The sequence below is a fragment of the Lepus europaeus genome, chromosome 17 (assembly GCF_033115175.1).
Source record: "Lepus europaeus isolate LE1 chromosome 17, mLepTim1.pri, whole genome shotgun sequence".
In the NCBI taxonomy this organism is placed as follows: domain Eukaryota; kingdom Metazoa; phylum Chordata; class Mammalia; order Lagomorpha; family Leporidae; genus Lepus; species Lepus europaeus.
The window spans coordinates 41,472,952-41,491,216 of NC_084843.1; the positions used below are offsets into that span (position 1 = coordinate 41,472,952).

General features: G+C 43.1%; 1 protein-coding gene across 7 annotated transcripts in view; it reads left to right on the forward strand.

The window, feature by feature from the left end:
* The window catches only part of SGMS1 (sphingomyelin synthase 1), a 465,134-nt gene that overhangs the window by 144,083 nt on the left and 302,786 nt on the right, over positions 1–18,265 (forward strand). For all 7 annotated transcript variants that reach the window (XM_062215295.1, XM_062215298.1, XM_062215297.1 and 4 more), the window contains one exon: positions 17,324–17,418. The gene's annotated coding sequence lies outside the window, so the exon portion shown is untranslated. The remainder of the gene's footprint in view (positions 1–17,323; positions 17,419–18,265) is intronic.

Consider the following 18,265-nt stretch of genomic DNA (forward strand, 5'->3'; position numbering starts at 1 on the left):
ACTGCAGTATACTGTTTATTTGAGTTTTCTTTACCCCTGTGTTTTCTTATATTGATTTCAGTTAACATTTAGAGGTGCTGTTTTTGATACTGTGTATCCCAAGAATGGGATTTTTGGGACTTTATTATTTTTTTTCAAATTTATTAAACTACGCATTGGCGATTTCTTTCTATGTAAGAACGTTGTGAGAAATGAGAGGAAATACCAGACAGTGAGAGGCATATATCAGGGTGTAACAAAAACAAAACCAAGGCTTTTGACTCTGTTGGGTATGGATTTGAGTGCCAGCTCTTCTAGTATCTAGTGATGGGACCAGTGAATGCTGAGCAATTAGTTGGGTTATTTGAATGTCGATTTCTTCATCTGTAAAAATGAGATTGGTAATGCTCACCTTGTGGATTTACAATAGGACCATATCTCAACTCCCAGCAAGCTGTGGATAAAGGGTACATAGTAGTGGGTGTTATTAGGGCTACCCCTTTGGAGGCAAAAATGTATTAGAAAATGGCTGTGCCTTTCTATTATCTTTTATTATTTACCATTCCAGAGACAGAAGTAGAAATGAGGACTTTCTAGACTTAGCAAGAATTCAGTTTTAAACTTTTCATTTCTATCTTTCCTGCTAATTGCTTTTTCAGCTGTGGAGCATGATATTAAGAACAACCTAGATCACAGTAAAATTTTATCCATCCAGAGCCCTTCAAAAATGAATTAGTCTGGGCTGGCACCACGGCTCACTAGGCTAATCCTCCGCCTGCAGCACCAGCACACCGGGTTCTAGTCCTAGTTGGGGCGCCGGATTCTGTCCCGGTTGCCCCTCTTCTAGTCCAGCTCTCTGCTGTGGCCCGGGAGTGCAGTGGAGGATGACCCAAGTGCTTGGGCCCTGCACCGGCATGGGAGACCAGGAGGAAGTGCCTGCTCTTGGCTTCGGATTGGCGCAGTGTGCCAGCTGTGGCGGCCATTTGGGGGGTGAACCAACGGAAAAAGGAAAACCTTTCTCTCCGTCTCTTTCTCTCTCACTGTCTAACTCTGCCTGTCCAAAAAAAAAAAAAAAAAAAAAAAAAAAATTAGTCTGATGACCCCAAAGAATGGAGTCTTCCATTTGTCTTTTTCTCATTTAGTTTTGTTTGTCATTAAAATGTGTTAAATGTGCAGAAAAAAACCAGAATAATACAGTAAACACATGCATACCCAACCCCAGCTTTATCAAATACTAACATTTTGATACATTCTTTCTTTCTCTACACACACACACACACACACACGAATACACACACATACACATACACAGATATATTTGCATTTTGACTGGACTATAAGTTCAGGGACCTTGCATCAGTCCCTACTCTCTCTTGTGCCTAGGACAGTACCTGGTGAGTGACAGGCTCCAAGCAAACACTGTGTCTTCTCTAGCACTTTTTCCTCTTCTGTCCCATACGTAACACTGACACAGAAAGCCACCCAGCTGGGGGCAGTGTCAAGCGAGGTCCAGCCAGTGGTATAAATATCAATTAGGTAAGGACTGCCCACAGGGAACTTTGAATGCCATGCTATCAGCTAGGAGAGAAATAGCTTCTGTAGAAACCAGAACATCCCTTTACATTGGCAGAGCCACTGGAATGAACTTTAAGAAGCTGAGTTCAGGACTTCAGGACAGTTGAGCCAAGGCTCAGCTGTGTGGTTAGTGCTTTTAGAGATTAACACTAGGAAGTTTAGGGCTGCCTGAGTATTAAGATGGGAATGAAGAGGCCAGAGAACAGGGCTGTTGAACCTTTATTACATATGGTGTATAGTGCTAGGCCCTTAGATAATGGAGCAGCGTAGCATGGCAGATGATGAAAAGCTGGCATTCTTGAAGTGGATGGTGATGCAGGAGAAATGTATGTCTGGTCTCTGTCCTTGTTTTCCTGGCACATGCATCTTGGACTCTAGTGTGGTAGAGCGTCTTCTGTGTGCTGTTGAGATGTTCTGTGGCTCAGGGTGCCTGCTTAGTGTCAGGATGTAGCTTGGTCACCAGAAAGGGCTGAAGGTGGAATTGGTCACCAGTGCCCAGTGATTCCTGTAGTCATGTTTATGTGATGAAGCCTAAATAGTAACTCAAAAGGGTAGGCTTCTAAGAGCTTCCAGCTCTGAATACATGGAGGGTGGCTCACCAGAGAGGGCAGGGAAGTGCAGTGTGCCTCCCACATGTCTTGCCATGTATGTCTGTTCTCTCTGGTTGCTCAGCTATATCCTGTGTAATGTGCTTTGTAATCAACCAGTCCACCAAAGTGAGTGTTCCCCTGGGTTCTGTGAGCCATCCGAGCAAATTAACCAAACCTAGGAAGGGTCATGGGGACCCCTCGGTTACAGTTGGTCAGTCAGGGGCATGGGCAAAACAACATGGGGCTCTTGACTAGCAGCTGAAGTAGGGAGTGGACTCGTGTGACCCTGCCCTTAGGTGGGGTGATGTGACATGGTCTTCAGATAACACGTCAGAATGCAGTGAGAGGATGCTCAGCTGGTGTCTGTCTGCCGGAGAACTGCATGGGAGGAGTCCTCCAACAGCTGGTGGCAGAAGACTTGTATTGGGTGGTGTGTGAAAGAAGGAGAAACGCTTTGGTTTTGTTTCCTGTCACACAGACCACCTGGATTAAAGTTTAGTTCCCTCTTTTTCTGGCTGTGTGGCCTAGGATAAGTCCCTTAACCTCTCTGAGCTTTGGTTCTGCTGTGGGGGATGGATGGTTTCACTGTGGTTCCTTAGAGTTCTTAAGAGCAGGGATTTGTGTTCTTACCCAGGCACTCCATTCTATCCTGAGAGGTCCTCTTGCCTATGGAAATTTGAAATAGGCAGCTAAATGCTGGTCACAAATGTAGAGTGATTTGCCATACATGAGGTCATGGGCAGAGCGGCACAGGCACAGAGCTAACTCTTCTTGCCTACCGAATCTGCATCTTGTGAAAAAGCCAACCATCCTGTTTGGCCATCAAGACTGAACTAGTGAGTCATCCACACTTCCTCTTCCAGTGGCCAGAGTATGTTATATTACCTTTTGGTTATCCTGCATTTGTGCATGTTCTCAAACTCTCATTCCTGCTTGTATTCCCGCTAAATCTATCCTCCTGCCCTTTCTTCATTCCATTCTCCCAACTGCCCTTACAGTTAAGGGCAGTTAAATGAGTTAAATGTTAAATGAGTTTTTTTTCTACACTGCAAGGCTGATCATGTTCATCCCCACTAAAAATGTCTCCTTGGTTCCCATGGTCCATAGGAGAAAACCTGAGTGTCAGAGCTGGACACACGGTTCCTACCTACCATTTATCTGTTGTCACGCCCTCTCACCCACCTTCCTTTCCCTGTGGTCCCATGCTGTTCTTAGAAAGTCCTTAGAGGGCCTTTCCCCTGTTTCACTCATCTAGTTTAGTCTTACCTTTCTTTCTTTTCTTCCTTTCTCTTCTTTCTTTTTCTTTTCTTTCTTTCTTATTTATTTATTTGAAAGTCAGAGTTACACAGAGAGAGAAGGAGAGGGAGAGATAGAGATGGGTCCTCCATCAGCTGGCCCACTCCCCAATTGGCCTCAACGGCCGGAGCTGCACCGATCCGAAGACCGGAGCCCCTTCCAGGACTCACATATGGGTGCAAGGGCCCAAGGGCTTGGGCCATCCTTCACTGCTTTCCCAGGCCATAGCAGAAAGCTGTATTGGAAGTGGAGCAGCTGGGACCTGAACCAGCACTCATATAGGATTCCTGTGCTGCAGGTGGCAGCTTCACCCACTATGCCACAGCTCCAGCTCCATCTCATCTTTCTAGACTGAGCTCTTAGCCATGTGTATTTAGCTGGTTGGCTAGTCAACTGTTTCCAGAATGAACATGTTTGAGGACACAGCTTGTTCTTTAAAGAAAAATCTCCTTTTTCTTAGTAGCTAGCATGGTGCCTGACACATAGGAAGCTCTCAACAAAGATAAATAGAATGTAAGTAAAAAAGTAGTGACTTTTTTTTTATCTTGCCACAGCCAGGCTGCTGGAAGCTCGGTAACCCAAGTGTTTTTCCTCATTGCCTTGCCGCCTTTGCCACTTCCGACATCTGCTCAGTAGCCCAGCTGTGATGGAAGAGAAGCATGTGGCAGGCTGGAAAGAGGCGGTTGGGATGTGATTGTATGTGTGTGAATTTTGCCTGCCCCTCCCCAGACAGAATAGCAAGAGAGCACCTTCCATTGGACCTGTATTCTCCTAGGGGGTTCCTCAGACATGATCTCATCAGGCTGTGTCACTATCTAGGCCGAATGTTAGATGGAGAAGGGAGACGAGTAAAGCGGAGGATCGCCCGTCTAGTGAGCTGCTGGTGGTGGGAGAGGCCAGACCTCAAGCTGAGGTCTCCCGCCGCTTCTGCTCTTTCACAGTTACTAGAAGCAGATTCCGTCAGACGGGTTGTACAGCTCATCGGAAAAGGAAAATTGGCAGAAGTAGTTGTGTTGGAAGAGTTTCCTGTGTGCTAACTTTGCTTGTGGGTATTCTTTTTAACTGTTAATTTCCTTAATCCCCTTCAGTGCTCAGAGTGGTTATGTCTCACTGGGCTCATTTGGCTGAAATAGCTGAGGCCCATTAAATGGTGTTTTGAGGTCTTCTCTGAAGAGAGATGAAGGTTTTGTCACATTTCAGCTGGTCAAGTTTGGGAATGTTATTGGCTCCAAGCTATTTTACGGCTTCAAAGGCTAATAAAGTGACAACAATAAAATCTTAATACTTCTTAAATCGCATACTTTCTGTTAACTCATTTAACAATGCAATGGTTTCTTGTTTTCTAGAATTCTGGATAAACTTCTATAGGACCAGAATCTGGCTCACCAGCACCTAATGGCCATTTTCTTCATTTCCAGATATTTCTAGATTTTTAAGATTGCAGCCTCTAACAGTGGGCTGTCACAGCCGAACTATTCATATGTTTTATGATATTCTGTATTTCTAACAACAAAGATAAAGGCAGAGTGAGATTGAAAATGTAAGTGCACAGAGAATTGGGACACAACCAAGATATTCAAATGGCATTTAAGTTTTGGATTAGACACTAAGCCTTTCTGTTACTGTATTGGGTATTCTATGGATCTCTTGAAAGTCTGTGTGGTTTTGTTGTGTTGTCACATCTATTCCTCTTGACTGTTTCAACGATTGGTCTGAGTCATTCCAGCTCCCTGCCCCTCACCCACTTGGAAACATCACTTATCTTTGTTCTATCACACAACAGGGTGGTGTTCTGAGACTCCTGTTTTTTCTCTGCCATCACCTTATCATTCATGTATGCTGGTGATTTTCACTTTGTTTTCTTCTCTGGTAGCATTTATGCAGAGGTATGTTCTTTTTTCCACATTTAGGTTTTTCTGTTTCTTTATCCTATTTTCCTAGATTCAATAACTTAAAAAGATTGACCTTAGAAGTTTGTAGGAGGAAAGGACCTTCAAGAATATTTGCCTCATTATTAGGTAAGCCAAGGCTCAGAGAAGTGATATGGCTTGCATGACTTAAGAGTTATTCTTTGGTAAAGTCAGGCTGGAAGCCAAGGTCTTTATAAATATTTAAAAAAATTTTTTAAAATTTATTTGACAGGTAGAGTTATAGACAGTGAGAGAGAGAGACAGAGAGAAAGGTCTTCGTTCCGTTGGTTCACTCCCCAAATGGCCGCTATGGCTGGCACTGCACCAATCCGAAGCCAGGAGCCAGGTGCCTCTTCCTGGTCTCCCATGCAGGTGCAGGGGCCCAAACACTTGGGCCACCCTCTACTGCCTTCCCGGATCACAGCAGAGAGCTGGACTGGAAAAGGAGCAACCGGGACTAGAACCGGTGCCCACATCGGATGCCGGTTCTGCAGGTGGAGGATTAACCAAGTGAGCCGTGGCGCTGGCCCCAGGAAGCCAAGGTCTTTGATACACAGCATCTCTCAAAGCCTCTGTCGACTTCTGCTCTCACCCTGACTCCTGAGGATCTCCAGCCATATTATTTTTCCTTTGTCAGGGAACTTCAGAGCTGTTTGACTCTGACTTTCCATCTCTTCTCCACCGATGTCAGATGTCCAGTCATTCACCAAGACCCACCAATTCTTGTAGAATTTTTAAGTGCAACTTAAAATAATTTTAAATTATCAACAGTGAAGTTCAACATTTTGGGCTATATAATTTGTCTTACTTCAGGTTACAGAATACCCTATGCTGGATGGCTTAAACAGGAAACATTTATTTCTCATAGTTCTGCAGGCTAAAAGTCCATGGTCAGTGTGCCAGCCAGCGTGGTAGGGTTTGGTGAGGGCCCTCTTCCTGGTTCACAGATGGATGCCTTCTACTATAATCCCACATGGCAGAAAGAGCCTTGCTCTTCTGTCTTGACTTTTCTTACATGGGCACTAAGCTCACCAGGAAGACTCTACCCTCATGACCTAATGACCCCTTGAAGGCCCAGCTCCAAATACCAACATACTGATGAACATAGAAAATTTAGGGGTAGAGGGCACAAATATTTGGTCCATGGTGAGTTCTAGGAATATTAATATGTACATTAATTCATGTAGCCCCTGCAAACAACATACAGAACAATAATATCCCTCTCAAATTCCATGGCCCTGCCTGTTTGTAGTCAAAGCCTCCGTTCCCTGAATGCCTGGCAACACCAATCTGTTCTCTCTCTTTATAATTTTTGCTTTTTCCAGATACCATAGAAAAGGACTAGACTATTTTTAGACCAGCTTCTTTCACTTAGCTTAATGCTTTGAGATTCATCCATGATGTTGTACATATCAATGATTTGTTCTTTATTATTATTAACCCATTAAGTCTCAAGTTTTCAATTCTGCAGATATTTCAATGACATATTTATTTCAAATTTACTATAAGTATATTTATTGCCCAATTTAAGTTCTTATAGGTGTCTCATGTACAGGGACAATGGGACGTAACTGGTTAAGGATACTCCATTGTAGGGATATAAGGTGGTTTGCTTGCCTGTTCACCTGTTGCATTCTTACCAGTGAAGTCTAAAAGTGTGAGTTGAGCTGCATCTCTTTTTTTAAAAAAAGATTGATTGATTTCTTTGAAAGGCAGAGTTACAGAGAGGCAGAGGCAGAGGCAGAGAGAGAGAGAGAGAGAGAGAGAGAGAACTTCTGTCTGCTGGTTCACTCCCTAGAGGGCCACAATGGCCAGAGCTGCACCGATCCGAAGCCAGGAACCAGGAGCTTCTATTTTTTTTTTTTAAAGATTTATTTTATTTATCTGAAAGAGTTAGAGAGAGGTAGAGACATACAGAAAGGTCTTCCATCCGATGGTTCACTCCCCAGATGGCTGCAACGGCTGAAGCTGTGCCGATCCGAAGCCAGGAGCCTCCTCCGGGTCTCCCACGTAGATGCAGGGGCCCAAAGAGTTGAGCCGTCTTGTACTGCTATCCCAGGCCAGAGCAGAGAGCTGGATGGGAAGAGGAGCAGCCGGGACTAGAATCAATGCCCATATGGGAAGCCGGCACTTCGGGCCAGGGCTTGAACCCGCTGCACCACAGCACCGGCCCCAGGAGCCAGGAGCTTCTTCTGGGTCTCCAACATGGGTGTAGGGGCCCAAGAACTTGGGCCATTCTCTACAGCTTTCCCAGGCCATAGCAGAGAGCTGAATCAGAAGTGTAGCAGCCGGGAGTTGAACTGGTGCGCTATAGGATGCCGGCACTGCAGGCTGAGGCTTTACGTATTACACCACAGTGCCGGCCCCTGAGCTGCTGCTTTACCAGCATTTTGCATTGAGTCTTATAAGTGCAGACATTCTAATAGGTATGTAGTGGTATTTCACTGATTTAGACTTGCATTTCCCTAATGATTAGATCTTAAACATCTTTTCTTGTACTCAACTGCCATTTGTATATCTTGGACTGATTATGATATTTGTTGTACTCATGATTACTCTGTTCTAGGTAGTTAACATGCTTTGCTTTTATAACACTGCTTCCCACCTATGATAACATATACCAAAGATTATGACACTGAGCTAGGCACTTTATATGCATAATCCCATTTTATTTCTGTAACATCCTAATGAGATCAGAAGTGTTTTCTGTTTTTTTTTTTTTTTTTTTTTTTTTACATAATGGTTGATTGAATGATACATCTTAACTAGGACTCCCAGGTTCATTTATTAAGTTCCTACCATATGTTATGAGCCTATTATTGTACCCATTTACCTGCTGTATAATTGAGGGCAAGTCATTTAACCTCTCTGAGTCAGTTTCCTTACCTGTTAAGCAGAGATCTGTCTTGCAGTGTGTCCTCTCAGGGTCATTGAGGAAGGGGTTTAAAGGAAGAATGCAGGATACGTGAAGAGCAGATGGTCTGGCCCAGGGCAGATGCTGAGGACGTGTTAGCAATGGCTGCTTCTGTCCTCTTCAAATACGTCCCACTATTCTTTTTTTTTTTTTTTTTTTTTTTTTGACAGGCAGAGTGGACAGTGAGAGAGAGAGACAGAGAGAAAGGTCTTCCTTTTCTGTTGGTTCACCCTCCAATGGCTGCTGCAGCTGGTGCGCTGTGGCCGGCGCATCGCGCTGATCCGAAGCCAGGAGCCAGGTGCTTCTCCTGGTCTCCCATGGGGTGCAGGGCCCAAGGACCTGGGCCATCCTCCACTGCACTCCCGGGCCATAGCAGAAAGCTGGCCTGGAAGAGGGGCAACCGGGACAGAATCCGGCGCCCTGACCAGGACTAGAACCCGGTGTGCCGGCGCCACAGGCAGAGGATTAGCCTATTGAGCCGCGGCGCTGGCTGACCCACTCTTCTGTGGTGGTTTCTTCCCCTCACTGGCTGCCACCATGTAGAGAATGGCCTCTTTGTGCCCTTGCTCCACTCTGGAATTGACTATCAGGACAGACAGAAGATACAGATTTTTGTCTGTAAAGAAACATGGTCTTCTGTGTAGCTCACTAATGGATTATATCAGCTGGTCAAGAAAGATGGGATCGGCCCATTGTGCAAAGCAGACCTACAATGCTTCAGTTGCTCATCCTTCCCTCAGTGCTAAAAGGTTACCATGGAGATGGCTGGGAGCCAACCTGGGCGCTCTGTTCTCTGTTCTTAAACCCACATTTCAGATATTAAATAACTAATGTGATGTATGACTAAAGGGCATTATTGAGGAACTGTATCTCTCATAGCTCTGATATTTGTGGGGCTGCTGTATTTTTTTGTTTATCATTTACAGCTTCTAGTTGAGAATGTATCACTTAATCAACCATCATTTAATCAAATATTAGCCAGATAATTTAGGATGATTTCCAAGAAACTGGGGATACTTTGAAGAGATGCTGCTGTTTTAAATGAGTGTTTATGAATTTCTAAAGTCAGTAACAGAAAAATTCAATGAGCCAAATATTTTACTTTGAGTCCATTCCAGCCGTGATGTTTATATAAAAGTGTCTAACTTTTCCTCATATCATAAAGGGTTGATATAGTTGGCAAGATTATTCTGTTTAGAGTAGAATAGAATGAGGAAGTCATAATACTAAAAAAAAAAAAATCATGATACAAGTGTGGCCTGTAAAAAAAAATTATCAAATCAAAACAAAAGATACCCCCATTTTTCAGATAAAAACATTGTTTTGGTGAGGCCATTTGAACCTGCCCTATGTAACCCTATAAGGAGGTGGTCATGAGCCCTGGTCTTCTGACTATGTCCCTTGCTTTTAGTGTGCTGTTGCCTGCTGTTCACCACAAAGTCCAGCACCTCCTCCTGGGTTGTTTCCAGGCCCTAAGGGTCACACTTGCCTACCTCACACCTTGGGATTAGGTAGTTTTATTTTGTCCAAAGGACCCACTGTGGAAAGAATATGAACTCTGCAATCAGAGACAAGATTCAAATGGTGTCTCTGTCATGATATTTCATTCTCTGTGGCCAAGTTATCTAAACTCTCAGAGCCTCCACTTCTTCAACTGTGAAAATGAGAGTAATACATACTTTGGGGGAAATGTGGGAAGAATTAGAAATTGTGCAGTTAATAATTACCAAGTGCTTAGTACATTGTAGATACTTAATAACTGGTATCCATTATTGCAGCAACCATGTCAGGGCCTTAGACTGGTCTTGTGGGTCTGAAGAAACTGTTTAGAATAATAATAGATTTTTTTTGTCATTTACAGCTTCTAGTTGAGAATGCATCACTTAATCAACCATCATTTAATCAAATATTAGCCAGATAATTTAGGATGATTTCCAGGAAACTGGGAATTCTTTGAAGAGATGCTGCTGTTTGAAATGAGTGTTTCATTAAAACTTACGGATTCAGGGCCCACGTTGTGGTGCAGCAGGGTAAACTGCTGCTTACTATACCAGGGCTTCCCATATCAGAGATCCGGTTCGAGTCCTGGCCACTCTGCCCAAACAAGCTCTCTGCTACTGTGCCTGGGAAGGCAGTGGAAGATGGCTGAAGTGCGTGGGTCACTGTCACCCATGTAGGAGACCTTGATGAAATTCCTGGCTCCTGGCTTCAGTCTGTCACTGTGGCAGCCATTTGGGAAGTCAAATCAGGAGAGAGAAGTTACCTGTCTCTGTCTCTCTCTCCCTCCCCTATAATCCCTGTGTTGCTCTGTATTTTACATAAATCAGTAAGTATTTTTGGAGAAAAAAGAATATGGACTCTGGTGTGAGCTGCTTGGGCTAAAACCCTGGTTCTACAGTTATCAGCTGTGTAACTGTGCACAACTTAATGCTTTTTAGGTTTCAGTTTTCTCCATCTGCAAAATGGGTTTAATAACGTTTCCTATATCAGAGAGATAAGTGACTTTAAGCGACAAACAAGAACTGTCAAGAGGTTGAGTTCAAATGACCTAGCTTTGTGCTACTTTGGTATGCTTGTTTTTCTTTCCATTAGATGGTATGAGCCTCTTTGAGGTAGTATTTCTTCTTTCCTTCCTGTGCATATTGGAAGAATTGCTCATTGTTTGTATTTAGTGCCAATAAAAACATTTGCTGTCACATTTTCACTAGAAACACAGATTGAATTATCATAAAAATTAGCGGTGACCTCCTAAGAAGTTGGATTAAGGACATCTGCAAAGGACATTTTGGAAAGAAAATACTTGGGAATTTTTTGCAGCATTCCCACAAATAAAATTCAGTATGTTAAATGACAATTCCATCTTAAAAATGAAACATGAAAACAAACAGCTCTCTGTTTAAAACAAAAACAAACATTATCTCATGGAAATGACTTAGCTCTCTTGCTTTAATCTTGAATTTGGGTTGTGTGTGAGTTTTTTTTTTTTTTTTTTTTTTTTAAAAAAACCTTCAAGAGCCAGCAGTAAGGTAGGACTATCATCTGTGAAACTACCAGAAAGAAAGCAGTCTCTGAATTTATCGTAGGCCTAGAAATCACATTTGTCTTGTTCCCCTGGGCAGTGGATGGTGCTGGCTGGGTCTCATCATTATTCTGAAGTCTGTACTGATGTCCTGTGACTAATATGTTCCAGCTGTCTGGGTCAGTGTTTTGGAGTACTATTTATTTGCAGTAGTGATGCTGCAAATAGGAAAAGCATTCCCTTTTGTCGGTTGAAAGCTTTCCTGGCAATTAGCAAAACAAGCAGGCCTCTTATTTGGAGAGAGACTGGAAAGGCGGCTAAAGAGTCAATTGTATACAACCACTTTGGAAAACAATTTGGCATTCCTTAGAGGAGTGGATCATTTGCCATCTCAAGGCTGACTCTCCTTTCCGAAGTGTATATCCTGCAGAAACTTTTCTCTATGTGCACTAGGACAAGCACTAGAATGTAAATGGCAACATTATTCAAAATAATGAAAAGCTAAAAAAATCCCCAGAGGATCCTGAGCAGTAGAACAGAGCAATAAATTGTGGGTGTGTTCATGCAGTGAGAACTGTATTGTGTTGAAAAAAAAATGCATGAACTACGACTACATGAGTCAAAAGGGATGAATATCAGAATCTTAAGAGGCACATCTTAGAAGAATACAAATGTGGGCACATCAGAAAGCTTGTGGAAAATGGAATTAAGAGATTACTTTGGTACAAAAAAATTTGTAATCTGTATATACTCTTACTATGTGGTTTCATTTATATTAGGTTCAAAACCAGGCAAAATGTAACATATTGAGAATACGGATGTGGTAAAACCCTAAAAAAGAGCAAGAGAACAACTGAAAATTCAAGCTGGTGATGAATGTTGGTGTGGGGTGGGGGTGATGCAATCACAAATTAACTGCGTGTTAGGTAAATGAAATTCCTTTTAGTTACGATTCTTTAAGCTGACACGTTATTATATTATCATTGTATGACAAATGAACTCATAACTCAGCGACTTAAAACAGTAAGACACATCTCTTATCTCACACAGCTTCTGTGTGTGGGTCAGGGATTTGGGAGCAGTTTAGCCGGGGAGTTCAGACTTGAGGTCTTACATGAGGTTGTGGTGAACACATCCACTGAAGCAGCCATGAAAGATCTGAAAGGGTTGCTAGGGCTACCAGATATGCCCCCACGGGGGCTCACTCATAGGACTGGTGCGGGAGGCCTCAGTTCCTGACCACGTGGACCTCTCTGTGGAGCATCTCGAGTGTCCTCATGTCTGGCAGACAGCTTCCCTCCCAAGACAAAAGTGCCACTCCATCATTTCGACCTGGTGAGCATGGGAGGGGCCTAGTCACAGAGGGAGGGGATCATGGGGGTTCCTCATGGAAGCTGGCCTCCAAGAGTAGGCACTTTCAAATGTATTTTGTAGTGAGGCCGATATCCATTTCAGTGAGAATTATTGTGAATACTGAATGTGTTACCAGTCAGTGTGGAACAGAGGAAATTTCAGTGATCTCGATTTGGGCACCTCGGTGGCAGCAGCCTGCCTGACAGGAGTGTGTCCAAGGCAGACTGGGGAGTGGGTGGGACAGGATGAGGAAGGACCTTCAGTGACATTTGTACCAGAAAACATGGTCTAGAGAGGATCTGACCTAATCCTAGACTTCATCTGCCTACCTAGAGCTTGCAAAAACCTGCTACTTCTGATTTTAAAGAGAATTCTTCAGAATGTGGGCCATTTTTACATTAAAATCCCTGCTCTCAAAAAGGCAAATATGTTTTCCCTGATTTGTGGTAGTTAATATACAGAGCACAAAAAAGAATGTAATGTATATGAGTGAAATTGACATTTTGAGATTTGTTTATAGCCCTTGTCTATATTCTTGAGGAACAGTGTTTTTCTACTTACTACTTAGTACATTCTTTTTATTTTTTTAAAAAATGCTGACCTTTTTTTTTTTTTTTAATTTATTTGAGAGGTAGAGTTACAGTGAGAGGGAGAGACAGAGAGAAAGGTCTTCCATCCACTGGTTCACTCCCCAAATGGCCACAACAGCTGGAGCTGCACCGATCTGAAGATGGGAGTCAGGTGCTTCTTCCCAGTCTCCTACATGGGCTCAGGGGCCCAAACACTTGGGCCATCTTCTATTGCTTTCCCAGTCCATAGCTGAGAGCTGGATTGGAAGAGGAGCAGCCAGGGCTAGAACCAGTACCCATTTGGGATGCCAGCACCGCAGGTGGAGGATTAACCTACTGTGACACAGCGCTGGCCCCTGGTGCATTCTTAAATATTTATTTATTTGAAAGTCAGAGTACACAGAAAAAGAACAAGAGGAAGAGAGACAGAGAGGTCTTCCATTGACTGGTTCACTCCCCAGTTGGCTTCAATGGCTGGAGCTGTGCCGATCCGAAGGCAGGATCCAGGAGCTTCTTCTGAGTCTCCCACAGGGGTGCAGGAGCCCAAGGACTTGTGCCGTCTTCCACTGCTTTTCCAGGCCAAAGCAGAGAGCTGGACTGGAATTGGAACAGCTGGGACTCGAACTGGCGCCCATATGGGATGCCAGCACTGCAGGCTGTAACTTTGCGTGCTATGCCACAGCGCCAGCCCCAGTATATTCTTTATTTGTTGGAGGCATAAGCTTGTGATTATAAAATAAACTCAAAGTATGTAATTATAAAAATTACAATAAGGAAGGAAGAAGGAGAGTGGGAGCATGGGCGGGAGGGAGAATGGAGTAGGTAAGTATTGTTACACTCTGAAATCTGCATATATGAAATCTGTTTACCTTATGTAAATAAAAAAATTTAAAATCCCTGATAGCCTCACATTTTCTTCCAAGACCATCTTTATTTTTATTTTTAAAATCTTTTAAAGATTTATTTATTTGGGCCGGTGCTGCGACTCACTTGGCCAATCCTCTGCCTGCAGTGCCGGCACCCCAGGTTCTAGTCCTGGTTGGGGTGCGGGATTCTATCCTGGTTGCTCCTTTTCCAGTCCAGCTCTCTGCTGTGGCCCTGGAGTGCAGTGGAGGATGGCCCAAGTGCTTGGGCCCTGCACCTGCATGGGAGACCAGGAGGAAGCACCTGGCTCCTGGCTTCGGATCGGCGCTGCGCCAGCCATGGTGGCCATTTGGGGAGTGAACCAACGGAAGGAAGACCTTTCTCTCTGTCTTTTCCTCTCTGTCTGTAACTCTACCTCTCAAATAAAAATAAATAAAATCTTAAAAAAAAAGATTTATTTATTTGAAAGGCAGAGTTAGAGACACAGAGGCAGAGAAAGAGAGAGGTCTTCCATCTTCACTCCCCAAATGGCTGCAGTGGCCAGAGCTGCTCCAATCTGAAGCCAGGAGCCAGGAGCTTCTTCCAGCTCTCCCATGTGGGTACAGGGACTTGGGCCATCTTCTACTGCCCTCCCGGGCCATAGCAGACAGCTGGATCAGAAGTGGAGCAGCTGGGACTAGAACTGGTGCCCATGTGGGATGCCCGCACTGCAGGCAGTGGCTTTACCCACTACGCCACAGCCAGACCCCCAAGACCATCTTTTTAAAGTCAGAAGGTTCACCCCTCTGTTCTTACCCCTAAATTTAAGAGCAAAGCTGGAAATGGTCTGCACAAGTAAGGATAAGAGATTTAACTTAAAAAATGCATGCAATAATTTCAGTCTACTCCATAATATATATTTGTTTCAATATTAACAACTTCTAAATTATTGATTCATTTACTTACTCCTCCTACATAAAAATCTTTAAGTGAAATTGAAGTTTCTGAGCAGTAGATCTTGTTTTTTTTTTCTTTTAGTTTTGTGTAGCTCTTGGCATAACTCCTTGGTTAGTATTCCTGGGGGTGTAAGTGCTCCCGTGTGTGAGGCAGTGAGTCATGGTCTTTCTCCTTTGTGGATCCCCAGCATTCCTGTGAGCAGATGTTCCAACCCTCAGGTGAGGGAGCAGCACAGAGATGTTCTTTCGATATTAATCAAGCTAACAAGTGGAGAAGACAGGACTGAAAGCCAAATGCATGAGGGTCCTGGATTGGCATTCCTGGGGGTTTTGTATGCCAGCGCTGGACAAGTTCAACATCAATAGCCCCAGCCTTGTGTGGGTACAGAATTTTGGTGATGAGCAGATGAAGGGGCATATCAGGCCCGCATGGGGAAATAGCTCATGTATCCTCAACTCTATTTTTGATGCTGCTCCCATACGGATTTGTGTCTGTACCATTGAATTCTGTTGTGGTTTACATTTTGTAAAAAATGAAAGGAAAATCTTCAACAGCAAATGATAACTGCCTTTTATTATGGTGAAGGTAAAAATTACCAGGGGAGCAATGTAATGCCTATTTTATTTCATTTTGCCAACAGAGTGCCCTTTTGAGAAGGGGAAAAAGTGAAGTGCACACATATGAAATGCCAAAAATATGTGAAGGGTTATTGTGTCTACAAGGGAAGTATAATTACCAACAGTAATTACAGTAATTGGTAATAATGAGTGTAGCACTAATGGCACTATTAAGAATGATTATGAATATATATACTCAGGGAATCAATGGCACAGCTCTCATCCTCCACATGAGGATGTCTTTGGCCATTTGGCTCTGGGCTTGGTTTTTAGGAGAGCATCCTATTGCAGGTGAGGGGGTGGTGAGGAGGATCTGTAGAGTGAGACAACTCTGAGCTTAGGTCAGAGACTTAAGCAGTATTTCTGGTGTTTGCTTATTGAATATCCTTGTCATACAGCATCTCAGAACTTTGCTGCCTTCTCTGGAAAATGGCATCAGGAAAGTCTTCTCGCCTCACAGGGCTGTGGGGAGCACCAAATGTCACAGATCATGGCAAAGTGAAAGGCGTGGGAGTGGTGGTATGGATGTGACTGTTAGGCTAGACCAGGATGCCATGTTGCTGGGCAATGTGTAGATATTGTGGTTGAATGTACCTTAGATTGGATCTTTGCCTGAAAGAACATTCAGGAATTCTGATGGGGTTGTATGAGTGCATGTGGATGCCTTCAAAGCATGGTCTCAGAAATTCAGTCAGAGTGAAGAACATGAAGACCTAATGTATGGGAGACCCAATGTACACTGAAGTGACTGTGTTTAATAATAATTATGTGTTGTATATTTGTAATTTGCAGACAGAGTAGAATTCAACTGTTCTTACCACAAAACTGGAGGTGACTGTGTGAGGCGAAGGATATATTAATGAGCTTGATTGTGCTAATCATTGAACAGCATATACATATGATGGTTCCTCAGAAAGATCATGGAAAATGTGTATTATGCAAAACCTACACATAGATCTCAAATTTTTTTGCATCAGTTTTAAAAAAAAGATTTATTTATTTGAAAGGCAGAGTGAACAGAGAGAGTGTGCACACATGTGTGTTTCCATCCATTGGTTTGCTCCCCCAATGTCTGCAAGGTTTGGGGCTGAGCCAGGCTGAAGCCAGTAGCCAGGAACTCCATCTGGGTCCCCGATGTTGGGGGCAGGGTCCCAAGTACTTGGACCATCTTCCGCTGCTTTCCCAGGCATATTAGCAGGAAACTAGATTGGAGGCACAGTAGCCAGGACTCTAACTGCTGTTCCTTTATGGGATGCCAGCATTGCAGGTGGCAACTTAACCCACTATGCTGTAACACAGGCTCCTGCATCGAATTTAACCTATCTTTTTAGTTCCATTTCCTACAGAGTTTTTGGAATGCCTTTGTATATCAAAAACATCATTTTGGACACCGTAAATATTTGCAGTTTTATTTGTCAATCATACTTAAGTAAAGCTGCAAATTAAAAAAAAAAAAAGACATTTACATGGAGTTTTCTTTGTTCTAGAAGTTCCTAAATAGGGTGGGGCTGTGACGGTTCCCCACGGTCAATATGTAGTGGGGTGGTTTTTCTTCTTTTCATTTTTCTCCCTATTAAAAAAAGAATTATAGCAATATTTTAATCTAGAGGCTTGCTATATATTAAGAACATTTTTCAACTGAATAGCATTAAGTTAATAAAACTCCTTGGTGATAACATGTTGTTCTGCTTATTGTTGCAGGGTGAAGGCAGCATGAGTGATTCCTGAATGTGCCTTTGGGCATATTTAACAGACTTTTGATTAGGACAAAGAGAACAGCCACCCACACTGGAAAGGTGAGTAAAGATTTCTTTTTTATATAACAGTTTTTAAACACTCTGAAGAGTTAAAAGAATGTACAATGAGTTCCTGTGTACTCACTCTGAAAAGTTAAGATTTGTTAGCATTTTGCCACATTTTCAATGTGTGTGTAGGTTTGTACATTTTTTTTTTTCCTGAAACGTGTGAAAGTTAGTTGCAGACATCATGACATTTTCTTCTAAATTCTTGGGAATATAGCTGCTAAAAATAAAGATATTCTCCCTTGAGAGACATTTTAGAACATTCATAAACTCTGGTGACACAGAATCCTTTAATTAACCAGAATTTTCAATTGAAGTATATAACTTTGAGTTGTGCTCCCTTCAGAGTTGATAGAAATAAAGTCAGATTAAAATGCTTCTAAATAGTGATTGATCTAATGGGTAGCTAAGCAGTGTGAATTTGTTTGATATGAGAGCTGTCTGAACATGAAGATGTAGAATTTGCACTCTGTGTATTCTTTGTTTGAAAGAGGGATTCCTGAGGCTGATGTTTGGTGTAGAGGGTAAAGCTGCTGCCTGTGAGCTGGGCATTCCGTATTGGTGCTGATTCCTGTTCCGGATACTACACTTCCAATCAATCTCCCTGCTAATGCACCAGGGAGAAACAGCAGAAGATGACCCAAATGCTTGGGCCCCTGCTACCCTTGTGGGAGGCCTGGATGAAGCTCCTGGCTCCTGGCCCATCCCTGGCCATTGTGGCCATCTGGAGAATGAACCAGCAGGTGGAAACGTTCTGTCTCTCCCTCTCTCTTTGTACCTCTGCCTTTCAAAATCAATAAGTAAATCTTTTTTTTTTTTTTTTTAAAGAGGATTCCTGGAC